The sequence below is a fragment of the Octopus sinensis genome, linkage group LG6 (assembly GCF_006345805.1).
Source record: "Octopus sinensis linkage group LG6, ASM634580v1, whole genome shotgun sequence".
Lineage (NCBI taxonomy): Eukaryota > Metazoa > Mollusca > Cephalopoda > Octopoda > Octopodidae > Octopus > Octopus sinensis.
The window spans coordinates 24,944,776-24,958,099 of record NC_043002.1 but is presented as its reverse complement, the minus strand read 5'-3'; the positions used below and the strand labels follow the sequence as shown (position 1 = coordinate 24,958,099).

General features: G+C 37.7%; 1 protein-coding gene across 5 annotated transcripts in view; it reads left to right on the top strand.

Moving 5' to 3' along the window:
* The window catches only part of LOC115213515 (beta-1,3-galactosyltransferase 1-like), a 71,346-nt gene extending 58,445 nt beyond the window's left edge, over window positions 1–12,901 (top strand). The window contains exons 3-5 of one of the 5 annotated variants that reach the window (XR_003881767.2): window positions 6,756–6,978; window positions 12,236–12,376; window positions 12,552–12,901. The gene's annotated coding sequence lies outside the window, so the exon portion shown is untranslated. Of the gene's footprint in view, window positions 1–6,493; window positions 6,632–6,755; window positions 7,115–12,235; window positions 12,377–12,551 lie in introns of those variants that run through there. The other 4 variants (XR_004999607.1, XR_004999605.1, XR_004999608.1 and 1 more) reach the window with 4 other exon arrangements.
* Window positions 12,902–13,324: the final 423 nt, after the last annotated feature.

Here is a 13,324-nt window from a genome sequence, read left to right as displayed (position 1 = left end):
GAATGGACCCCACATTTAGATTTTTTTGGTAAATTTTGATCCTTTCACCCACACGATTTTCACTTAAAGAAAAAAGACATCCTCGGAATTTTTGCGTGGAATCAAGTACCCTGGCCTCTTAATATGCTGCAACCCTTTATTATTGTTCGGAAAAAGTGGGGGGGAAGGGGGAGCGGACCCTCCCCCCCGCCCCCCCAAAAAAGCGGAATCATTATAAATTTTGGTAACGAAAGATCGCCGGAATTTTTTTTTCGTCGAATGAATTCCGGGGTACTACTTAAGAGTGGTCCCGGTGCTGCGCTAGCTAGTCGTGACTAGTCGATCCTACAACGACCACCTAGCAAAGTAAATAAAGCACAAAATAACTTTTTTTACACAAAGTAAATAAAACAAAAACACAAAGTAAGGCTCGACTAGTCACGACTAGTTAGCGCTGATACGCGAGTGCGCGCACCGGGACCACTCTTCTTAAATAGTACCAATTGGCAATATGCTACAAAACGCCTTTTTGGGGTCCGGAAAACGGGGTGGAGTGAGGTGAATGCCTTGGAAATTTCACCCCCACCCCCATTGAACTTTTTACCCGCACGATTTTCACGAACAAAAACAATAATTCGGATTTTTTGCATGGAATTAAGTACCCTGACCTCCTAATATGCTGCAAACCCCTTGTTTTTGTTTTTAAAAAGAAGGGGGTGGGAAACTGGACTTCACCCTTATCCCGGAATCATTGGAATTCTATTTTTTTTTTTTTTTTTGCGTTGGACGAATTCCGGTGACCTCCTAATGTGCTACAAAACCCTTTTTGGGGTCCAGAAAACAGGTGAGGCAGGGTGAAACCCTCGGAATTTTCATCCCAGACCCATTTTCAAATACTTTTTGCTATTTCTTTCTTTACCCATAATTTTAGATAACATTTTGCAGAAATACGTTTTCGAGAGAGTGTGGATTACATTAGATTGAAAATTCAAAGAACTTGAAATGAATAAGTGGAAATGCAGAGGTTATAGAAGTCAGTGGTAACGAAGTGTGTGGAGAGATAACAAACGATAAATTCATCTAAAAAAATGTTAAGAGTTTTTGCATGTATGTGTGAAACGATGTAGAAGTATAATATTAAAACAAAAATATCTTTCTTACCTCTTAAAATCACTGGATATTATATATATAATAATCCCAGAATGCAGAATATGAAAAACTAACTCCCTCTCTCTCTCTCTCTCTCTCTCTCTCTCTCCTCCCCACACAAAAATGAAACTCATTTCGGCGCCAAAAATTGCAAAGGGAAAATGCTTCAGTTTTTCAAATATATTCTTCAATCTGGATATATATTATATCCAGTGATTTTAAGAGGTAGGAAAGAGATCCTATTTTTGTTTTAATATTATACTTATTTTTATCGATCTCCAAAGTCTGAAAGGTGAAGTCGACCTCGGTAGAATTTGAACTCAGAGCATAAAGACGGACGAAATGCCGCTTAGCATTTTGCCCGGCATGCAGACGAGTTTGCCAGCTCTCCGCTTTGTTTGGATATCGTATTTAAAAAGAATGGTGAGAAATTAACTGGGCAATACTTCAGTAGCGGTACAAGACATCATTCATCCTAAAACCTTCCTTCATGACATAGATAAAAAGGTTAGGCTGAAAAAGACGGCGAGTTGTCGTCTCCTCACACTGATACTTCGTAGGCTAGCGAAGGAAAGCCGTTCACTATTAAAAGGTTTAATATTGTCATTATCAATATTTGGCGATGTTTCGCTTGTCGTAGCACAAGTTTCCGTCGATTTCCGTAAAAGACTTTTATTTTTTTACATAAGTAATGAGAGCGAAAGAGACTAAGAGAAAGCGATTGTATGACGAGGGAAGTTCTTTTGAAGTTACCGTCCAGGGGAAGCATTGATGTACATGTGTGTGTGTGTGTGTTTGATGGGGTGTGGGAGACAGACAGTATGTTGTGTAAGTGAAGTGCTTCTGTTAGTGTGTGCGAAGAGACAGAGAGAGTAATGTGTGAAAGAGAGAGATAACTGAAATTTTTTACTCGGTGTATGTGTATATGTATGTCTGCATGTATGTGTGTGTATGTGTATCTATGTATGTGTGTGTGTATGTATGTATGTATGTATGTATGTATGTATGTATGTATGTATGTATGTATGTATGTATGGTCGATTCAGTGTTTACATTTTTTACGGAAATCGACGGAAACTTGTGCTACGACAACCGAAACGTTGCCCAATATTTGAGTTCAGATTCTGTCGAGGTCGGCTTTCGGCCTGTAAAGTAAATACCAGTTGAGGACTACGGTCGATGTAATCGACTTGATCTACCCACCTCTAAGATTGCTGGCCTTGTGCCTCACATCTGAAACACAGCTCACCACATAGCCAAGACCTGGTCTAGGCGGTGGCTATCCCTGAAAGGGAGGGCGGAGGTGGCCAATGTGTTCATCGCATCGGTCATTACTTACCACCTAACTGTCGTGCCTTGCCCAGATTCGTGGTTGACCAAGTTGGAAAGACAGCTCTTTCGCTTTTTGTGGAAGGGCTCGAAACCACTTGTGAGACGTTCTATCTGCTGTCAAAAGCCGTTAAAAGGAGGACTAGGGATGCCATGGTTGTCGATGCGAAGACATGCATTGGCGTTGAGGCATCTTTGGCTCCTCCTGGATGGTAAACGGGTGTGGTTTCTGCTGATGAAACGGATGTTTCCCACGTTCACTAGCACCACGGGAAACCTGGTGCTATCGAAGATCTATATTGGATACACAGCGTTCGGAAAGTCGTAAGGCATTCCTGCTATTCCATCGCTCGGACAATGCCAGCAGCGGTGGTTCAACCGCATTTTTCTATTGTGGTTTGGTAGAATCTAAATCTGACGATACCTTGGGAGCAACCCTGGGTCTCGAGGATAATCAACTAGACAGTCTGTTCCAACGTACATTCGGGCCGAAGACACTGGATAATTTTCAAAAGTCTTTAACCTGACAATGTTACCGAGGAGCCTTTCCCGTTCGGGATAAGCTCGCAAGACACGGTCGGGGCGACACACCGATCTGTCCAGGATGCGGACAAGAACGGGAAACCGTCCTGCATGCTATTGTTCAAAATCGGGGGTGTCGGAGGTGCGAGCTTATGCGAAATATCTGTTGTCTGGTACAGGAAGAGTACAGCTATCCACTGAGTCAATTTTAAAAATGGACCTACCTGATTTCCTGACGAAAGAAGGTAAGAATTGTCTTCCATTAGTAGTTGCAATCGCGAAAGAGACGGTATGGAAGACGAGAATGAAAGGAGTAATGACAGACGGCTTCATCTCTGGTCTCGATCTACAAAGATATTTCGCTTTTCATTTGAAAAGAAAAGTGAGGCTGGAGAGAAGATGCCTGTCAGAGAAAATGTTTAATAATAGATGGAAGTATGTGGTACAAATGTTGTGCATGACTCTAACCACGTGAATATGATGAAGGTCTACCACCGGTATCAGTGGTGAATTGGGGCTCGTGGGATCAGGAGCTTAACCATCACTCCATCTGTTTTGTCTTTTGTTGTGTTTATCATTCGTATTTACATTTTGTATCGAATTTTTAATATCACCTTAATGTTATACCATTTGTTTGTATCTGACCTCAAAATCGGATTGTGTTGTCCCCTCTACGTTGGCCCCTAGTGGGCAATGAAAAAACAAGAAACGTTAGCGCGCCGGGCTTAGCGGTATTTCGTCTGCCATTACGTTCTGAGTTCAAATTCCGCCGAGGTCGACTTTGCCTTTCATCCTTTCGGGGTCGATAAATTAAGTACCAGTTACGCACTGGGGTCGATGTAATCGACTTAATCCGTTTGTCTGTCCTTGTGTGTCCTCTCTATGTTTAGCCCCTCGTGGGCAGTAAAGAAGTAGGTATTTCGTCTGTCATTACGTTCTGAGTTCAAATTCCGCCATGGTCGACTTTGCCTTTCATCTTTTCGGGGTCGATAAATTAAGTACCAGTTGAATACTGAGGTCGATTTAATCGACTGGTCCCCTCCCCCATAATATAGGGACTTGTGCATAGAGTAGAAAAGAATATTTACGCGTCTGACAGGTAGCCAATTAGTAGTTATTTACTATCTCATAGCTGCTACTGTTGTGGTCATGTTGATGTTATGACTATTGTTGTTAGGAAATTGGCCTTCGGCGTAAGGCCATGAACAAACATTTGATCGCAGGTGTTGTCAGTTGGAAGGTTGGGCGCAACTGTCTAAAATGACTTTTTCTGCCTGCTATATCTTATTATTATTATTATTATTATTATTATTATTATAAAAATTGTCGTATACAGTGCTCAGGTGCACTACAACTAAAAAACAAAAAGAGTGGGGAGGCATCAGGTGTACTGTTGGCGAATTTCAGGAAGCATAAGCTTTGAAGGTTAATTCTGAGCGTGAAAAAATGTTTCCGAAAGTCGTAGAAGTTGTGTTGTTTTTTGAGTTTGTAAGCAAATCCACGAGTGTCTGACATATGGAATTCAAAAAGGCACATAAGGTTGTTGGAAAGATGGTGGATAATCTTGTGGGTATCTGCTGAGAGAGTGACCAGATAACGATGCTTTAATGTGTCCATGCTCAGGGAAGCAAAGCGTTCAGAGTACGGTAGATGCCAAGCGGCGGGTATTCGTTTAGTTGTACGTTTCTGAACAGTTTCCAGGCGATTGATATGATGAGCAAGATAAAGGTTCCACGCTCGTGATGCAAAATGTGTGAACGTACCATAGTTAAACACAACTTTAAATAGATAACTGAGAGCAGCTGACAAAGGTCTTACCGAGTGATGCTAAGACACCCTCAGCCTTCTTGACAATATTAGAGATGTGCTTTGTCCAACGCAGATCGTTGTTTACAATGATACCCAGGTCACGTTCACTAACAGACTTCTTAAGATTGGTGTTGCGAGGGGATTATGTAAAAGCTGGGTGTTTCCTCCCAAAGTGCATGGTGAGGCACTGGTCCACAGCTAACTTGAGTTACCAAGCCGATGAATTATAAGATAGAGGTTACAAAAGGTTGGGCTGAACTTTTTCTATTGGTTGAAACGTACAAAAGCAAGATGTGGTACCCCCATGTTATTTAAAATTAAGGAACTAGCCGAAGTTTCCTATTGACGAATAGAAAGATTAATAGATTGAATCTCGGTTAGGATTCGCGTTACAGGGTTGAAGCCAGGCAAAAAATCACAGAAGGTACTGCTGCAAGAAATGATCGAAGGACTGTATAGTCAAGTAACTCTCGAGATAGGGAAGTAACTGTGGAAGGTGCTTGCAAAAGGCGAATGTCTTAAAACAGAAGGCAAAACAAGATAGACACGACATTTTAAAGACCTAAATCAAAGTGAACCTGATAGGCAATCACTTACACAATCTCAAGGAGAAAAGTTTAAAAAATTTTGAAATTACTTAACAATAAATTTTAAACCATGGATAGAAAGTCATAATGACGACATTACTTATGTAACAGATGTCATTATGGTCATAGCAGAAACTTTGAATCAGCTGCCGCAGACCATGCTGATAGAAGAACACAAAAAGTTCACAGTAGGATTCAAAATAAACCGCATGAAAATAATATATGTGCAATGTGAAAACGTAGCACAAGACCGAACAGAGGTAGGAAACGATGAAGTTGAAGACATGAAGAAGTACATCTGCTTAGACAGACGTAAGTCGAGATCTAATGCTGAAATCTCATGCAGAGGTGGTAGGTGCTAGCCTAGATTAAAGATGTGCTTAAAGCCCTGCATGCCAATTTCCTTAGTAGCACCACACTGTTTGCACTTTTATGCACTAGGGAGACGCGCCTACTACGAAAAAGAAGACCAGCGACTGGATACTATACAGAATATTTGTTTATAGTGATCAGATGTTTGTGCTGTAGATAAACTAACTCCCTCCATCGACGTTACCTGAACAGGTGCACGGTGTGTACATGTCAGCTGTCGCAGTGATCGCCGAGCGTCGTGAAATAAAATATTTTGTTCAAGAACATAAAGCAGCACTCTATTTGGGAATCGAAACCGCGATCATGAATGCAAAACTCTAAATGGTCCGTAACAAACTAAAAGCAAAAGATCAGAGGAAAGGAACAACAAAAATAATATGTATCGATGGAAAGTCAGTAAAATTGCAAAATAAGCACCAGCGATAACATTTTATCTCTGGAAAATTTCTTGAGCTCTATCTTTTAAATAACGGTGATTACGATTCTGTAAAAAAAAAATAGTAAAGTAAAAATACAAATAAAAAATAAATTTCAATTTTTTTTTTATGTGGTGGTTGGAGTTGCGTACGTCATTCCTTCAGTATATCAAGACATTTTTTAGCTTCTTCTACGCCGTTGTCTGACATGAGTTATCTCCCTTAACATGTATGCGTGCGGAAAAATTATACACACTCAAATGCATACATACATTACGAAAAGAAATATCAATTTCTCTTCATTTTATTCAGTATGCAATTTAAAATTGATTGTTTCTTAATTTAAACACAAGGCCAAAAAATTTGAGGGGAGGGGCAGTGATCCTAGTATTACGTTGGTATTTTATTTCATAGATTTTGAAAGAATTAAAGTCTAAGTTGACGTCGGCGACGATTCTTTCCCTAATGGTAAAGCTTTGAGATTTCTTGTATACCTGTTTATAATTAAACGTAGATTAATATATTATATTATATCGTTTTTCCCAACATTAGTTACACCGGTCTGTTAACTGAATAAGTACGAAACTATCAGCGATGATAGCTCTGTATGTATGTCCATGGTGCTCGAAACTTAATGATAGCATCAGAGGTAATTATATTTAACCGTAATGTTCTCCACATTACGTTGAGATAACGGCGTTGGAATAACGTTTAACAAAGGCAAAGGTGAGAACTCAAAATGAAGAAGAAGAAAAAAAGAAAGTACTTCTTTGAAATGAAATGCTTAACGAACAAGACGAGGACGTTTTGACATAGTAAGTCTGTCAACTGCAAAAATGGTAATTCTTTTTGTAGCATGGATGAACTGCAAATGCAGACATCTGCTGAGAAAAAAAAAGATGAATATTGAATCTTTGATTTTATGAATTCATAGGTATGCATGTTATCACTGTAAGCTATATCAATTAAATGTTATAATGCATCACACAACTGTACAAGCCCTATTGATCTAGTTACATTTCAAGACTAAAATATGAAGACTTCTTGCTTGTGTACTTTTTAACAGCTCAAGAGACAGTACCTATGTTAACAAAAAATCCAACGTAAGGTGAAGACGTAACCTCTACGTTGCAGCTCGATTTACTAGAAATAACAGCCAAATCTCCCTCCACTGCTAACTTGGTTTAAAAGAAAAGAGTACGCTATAATGTTCTAGATGTATTATGTCTAAAGAAAAACTCAAAAGACAGGATGAATATCACTACAAAGCCTTTGGTCAAATGCATCAGAGTTAACCACCAACAAAATCCAACACTTGGATTTTCTTTACATCACATAAATGCTATTTTAGCAATAACAGCTTTCTGAGAAAACTTGGGTTAATATAAATGGACGACTTGCTTTTGCCAGGGATCATTAATAAGGAACAAGTGGAGGTGTTTGGCTTGTGTTAGATTTTGCCTTTAGTAAAGATTGGTTTTAACGTTGGAAATGTGTCACCTGTTAAGTTATACGGACAAGAAGTGTCAAGAAGTACTTCGGTATATAAAGAAACGTAAATCAGTGGGATATGCGTTGTGCAATAATAGTACCTACCTAATGCATTGATTAAACTCCATTATATTATAGTATAGGCATAATTATGATGCTTTATATACCGAAGCATTAAAGATACCACTCGGTATAATAGGCAGCGATCAGGAATTGATCACCTTTCTTTGCCTTACTTGTTTTTCAAGTAAAGGATTTCTTATTCGACAGCGGAGATACGAAGCATATGGGTGACATATTGAATGGAGAAATGCCAAGAGAATACCTTGCAAATAACTTTCGAACAAGTAAAGGTGTCAAAACATTGTATTTATTTTTGTTATGTTATACATTATAGTCGGTAAAGTGGGAAATAAATATTTATTTCTTTTTTAATTGAAATGAAGATTTCTAATGATTGTTACAGTTAGGATATATTTTGGTCCATATACAGGAGTTCTGTTTTGTGTTAAGTTGATTTTCAATATATACTTATTTGTGAAAGTTACCAGCTGGCAGAATCGTTACTGCACTGAACAAAATGCTTAGCAGGGTTGATAAAATAAGTTACCAATTGAGCACTGGGGTCAGTATAATCAACTTAGCCATTTCCCTGAAATTGGTGGTTTTGTTAACAGGCGGTAGTTAGGTTTCTACCCCTCTCATACCTGGCAGAATAGAGAATGGGTATGATAAAAAAAAATGTACATATAGAAACAGTGAAATAAGGGAAAACCGAAAATTATACCACTAATGAATAATCTATTTGGAGTTCAGACTGAAGGAGACTTTTGGAAATGTATATATATATATATATTCAGATGAATATGGTACTTAAGTTAAAGCCACCAGAATTTGGTATGGTATTATCCATATAAATCAAATGGGGTGATTATAATCAAAATAAGCAACAATATATATATATATATATATGGAATACAGATTAAAGGGTTCACAAATAAGTTGTTAAAATTTATGTATTTATATCAATTTAATAAATACTAATCAATTTTCCATATTATAGAGAAACACATCCTGATTATGGCATATAATTCTATATGTTAGTAGAAGCACTACTCTCTGGATGGTTTTCTGATTATTTTTTGTGATAGAGATATCATTGTTTTAATGCCTGCTTTTCCATGTTTGCATGAGTCAAACGGAAATTTGTTGAGGCTAATTTTCTATGGCCAGATACCCTTCCCGTTGCTAACGCTTGTTTCTTTGCGAGGAAGTTTGCAAACAAATGACACCACTTATATGGCTGACGCTTATATGCAACTATTGCTCAATGTCAAGGAAACTCACATCTTATATGTATGTATATGATATGCTTCTCTGTTTCCTTCAATCAAATCCACTTACAAGTCTTTGGTTAGCCTAGGTCTATAGCAGAAGACGCTTGTTGAAGTTGCTATACAGTGGGCCTGAACCCCAAACCATGTGATTGGAAAGTGGGCATATTAGCCACACACATACCATCATCATCATCAGACTTCTTTTTTCCATGCTGTCATGCGTTTGATGGTTTGACAAGATCTGATGAATTGAGGGCCCACAATTTGCTCCAGTGTCTTAGTCTTGGCATACTGTCTATGGCTTGACCCCCTTCCTAACACCAACCCCTTCATAGAATGTAGGGTGCTCTTTTTCTGGTATTTGCACCAGTTAAGTTGCCCTGTAACTTGCAAGACTAAAGAGCCTCCATGAATACTTGAGAGAGAGAGAATGAAATTTTCAGGCAAGGTGTTGAGAAAGGGTTTAGTTTAATAGAAGAAACAAAATTTTATTGTGATAGCATGGTAGTGGAGAGTAACAGGAAAGGGGTTAGTGAAAAAGAGTGATGAGGTAGGGTAAGTAAGGGAAACTTACATAAGAGTGAATATGGGCAAGAAGTTGGGTGGCGAACTGGCAGAATCATTAGCACGCCGAGCTAAATGCTTAGTGGTATTTTGTCTGCTGTCACGTTCTGAGTTCAAATTCCGCCGAGTTCGACTTTGCCTTTCATTCTTTCGGGGTCGATAAATTAAGTACCAGTCATGCACTGAGGTCGATGTAATCGACTTAATCCCTTTGTCTGTCCTTGTTTGTCTATGTTTAGCCCCTTGTGGGTAATAAAGAAATAAGAAGTTGGATGGATGGGATCATGAATGAGAAAAAAACAAATGTGATGAAGACTGAGAGGCTGTAGGGAGAGAGTCATTGAAAAAAAAAGGATAAACGGGTGTAGACATGGCAGAAAGCACAGCAAAAGAAAGAGAAGCAAGGGTGGAGCACAGTGGGAAAGAAGTCTTGGAGGGTTTTATCACAGAAGTTGTATTATCTTTCAGTTCTTATGTTATTCTTGTATTCATCTATCATAGAAAATATTTCTGATTGTTTGTAATATTATTGTCTTCTTCACTAGACAGTGTAATTTTACATATGTAGCAGTTAACTGATGTTTTTCTTCAGTCTCAAAGTATTCTGTAATATCATTTATTGTTATAATTTAACTGTATGTTGTTATCATCATCATATTGTTTCCATGCTTATATGGGTCAGACAAGAGTACATTGGGGCAGAGTTTCTATGTCTATAAGCCTGTCTTATCCCTCTCGTTTCTAAGTAGGGTAATAATCACCTAATCTATCAAACAACAAACTGTCCAGACATACTTTTGTAGTGGACTGGTTGCAAATTATTGTCAGGAAGCCATGAATATACTATACACACACATGCACAAGACAAAAATACTAGGAGTTACATACAACTCTTCTACTATATTCACAGCAGACAATAAAGATATTGTAAAGAAAGCAAAATAATACATGGATATTGAGCAATCACAGATATTACATTTGAGAAATAAAAAAAAAAATAACTGATGTACAAACATTACATTATTTCCAACGAAGACTATGCTAGTCCTGCCTGAGGTCCTATTCACTCCACAACAAATCACAAAAGATTACAGGTAACCCAAAACAGCTCACTTTGCATGATTAACAGATTTACAGAGACCACCTACAAGGGGGTGCTGAAAAGTTCCTGGCTTTGGGTAAAAGAAAATACAGGAGGATCAGTTAGTTCTGATTTTATTTAAAATATTCCCCTCTCAAATTCACACACTTACTGCAACAGTCCTTCAGTTTTCCTAAGCTCTTTAAAAGAATTCAGAAGGTTGGGCCTGCAACTAGGCCTTTCTTGATACACTTAAAGCCAGGATCTTTTCAGCACCTCTTTATACACTAATATAAGTATTAAAAGTGAAAAACCACCTGAATCTACAAATAGCACTGTTGCAACAGGAATCTTGAACTATTAGTCTATTAAATGAAAAAAAATTATGTTCAGAGACTCAAATGCATATATAAGACTTAGAGTACCATTACAATAACATTCTAAAACACTGTTTCTCCCACTGAGTCCAGACAAATATAAAAAAACACACACACAGAAAGAGCTGCAACATCATTAGCCTCACTGACTCAATACAGTACTGCAATGTATATAACCAATAGTAAGTGCAGAGGAACAGTAAATGTCGCTTTCTGAGTGAGTACACCTTGACTAGAGTGGATGCAAAATGTCCACACTCTCATAGTGCACTTCTTGTGATTACTCACTGCATACCAATACGTGCAGTATGGTCTTTGGAGCATGTGCAGTATGGTCATTTCTTTGGATAGATGAAGACATGGAATAAATTGATAAGATATATTTGTGGTTCATGCCTTGTTCAGCCAACTAGTCTGGTATCTGTGGACTGTTTGTTCAAGGCTGACCTGAGGCTACCCGTCAATAACAAAGAAGTCATCATTTCTGTTATTGAGGTATTCTGCAATGAAACTGTACAGAAACAATTCTTTTGCTCATCTATCAAGTCTGATTGTGGTACATATGAAAAGATGATCACTGTTGCCTATGGTTCATTATTCCATCACATGTTCTGACAACCATGTGTCCAGTATCATTTGGCACATACAGTTACTCATGGAGTAACATAGCCTCCAATCTCCAGCTAGGTAGATATTTTGAAAAAGGTTGCACAATTTCATCATGGCCCGTTTTGGTTGTTCAATCAGACTGCTTTATGTAAATCAGTATAAATTTTTAGCATTTGACCATCCTGATCTCAGTTACTATCTAGTTTCTATTGGTAGAAAATTAATTGAATGACCTATACCTTGTTTTTGATGTCAAGCTTAATAGATATGCCAGCAAACAATATTGTTAACAAAATAGTGTATCCTAGCTAGTATCTTTAGTTTCCAGTTAGGTAAATATAACAATGAAGTATGGTGGTTAGCAGGAAATAACTGATTTTATTTCCATTGAAATCAAATATGAATATTGTTAATAATGATAGTAATACACTATAAAGCCAATGTTGATATTAACATGAAATAATTCATTGGTGAAAATTTAATTAGAAGTATTCTTCATTTCACATGTGGTTAAGCCTTTTTGTTTCAAGGAGGGGTAAAGATTATGATTCTTATACTTAAATCTGTATTGTTATATAATTCAATATATTGTATTGTTTTATCATTTATACAGCATGGCTTACACTGCTCTGTTAACAGAATGTTTGTGAAACTATTGGTGATAAATTTGTATGTCCATATCTATAATGGTTTACTAGAAGAGGCAAGAGACACTGGAGCATAGTCATAAAGACAATATGGACATTACAGCATGGTGAGTCTGTTTACACACTATAACTAATGATACTTTCTTAGATGGTTCTTATTTTTTATGTACTAAGATTTGTGGACTTTATAATTGAAGAAAGCTTGTTCGTATTTCTTATATAAATATATTCCTACATTGTTAAATTATTTACTCCAACACACTCTCTCTGTCTTTATTATAGCTACAACAGTTTCCACAACTCTGAATTGACAAGCTGTATACACTCTCTACACAGGTCAATCTACCTCACCAGATTCTACTCTAAACCTCAGTCCTTCCACCTTAGAACTGCAAGTCTCTAGAATTCTCTCCTTGCCTATGATTTCCTGAAGGTATCAACTAAAACATGCTGGCATTGAGCATGGACTGCATCAGTGTCACTGGTTCAAGAAGACCTGCAAATGTCATGGGTACTCATCTTTTTCCTATGGGTATATATTTTTTTTTAAAGTGCAAAACAGTTTGTATGATATGTTTGAAGGAATGTAATGCAATGTAAGTATTAAAGGCATCAGCAGCTGATGTATATGAGAGATGACTATATAGTTACGTGATATGAGTGGACAATGAATCCTGGATGAGAATGGGTCATTGTTGTCAGTGGAGAGTTCTCGTGGCTGAGGAATGTATGGCAATGGCTACTTATTAAAAAGAATTGTTCTTGAACAACACTGTTTATTTAGAGTAATCAGTAATTAAGAAACCCAAGTTCAGATTAAAGAGATAGCAGAAGTTACTATTTTCTATACAGTATTTCCAAGCCAAATTAGACAGTGGAACTTGGTGCAGTCCTCTGGCTTACCTGCTCATGTCAAACCATCCAGCCCATGTTAGCATGGAAGGCAGACATTAAATGTTGATGGTGATGACACGGTGTCTGACTGAAGATTGAAGGCTTCGAATGATTTGTCTGTGTTCCGTGTTCATCCCTTCCTGTATTTCACGTTCATTATA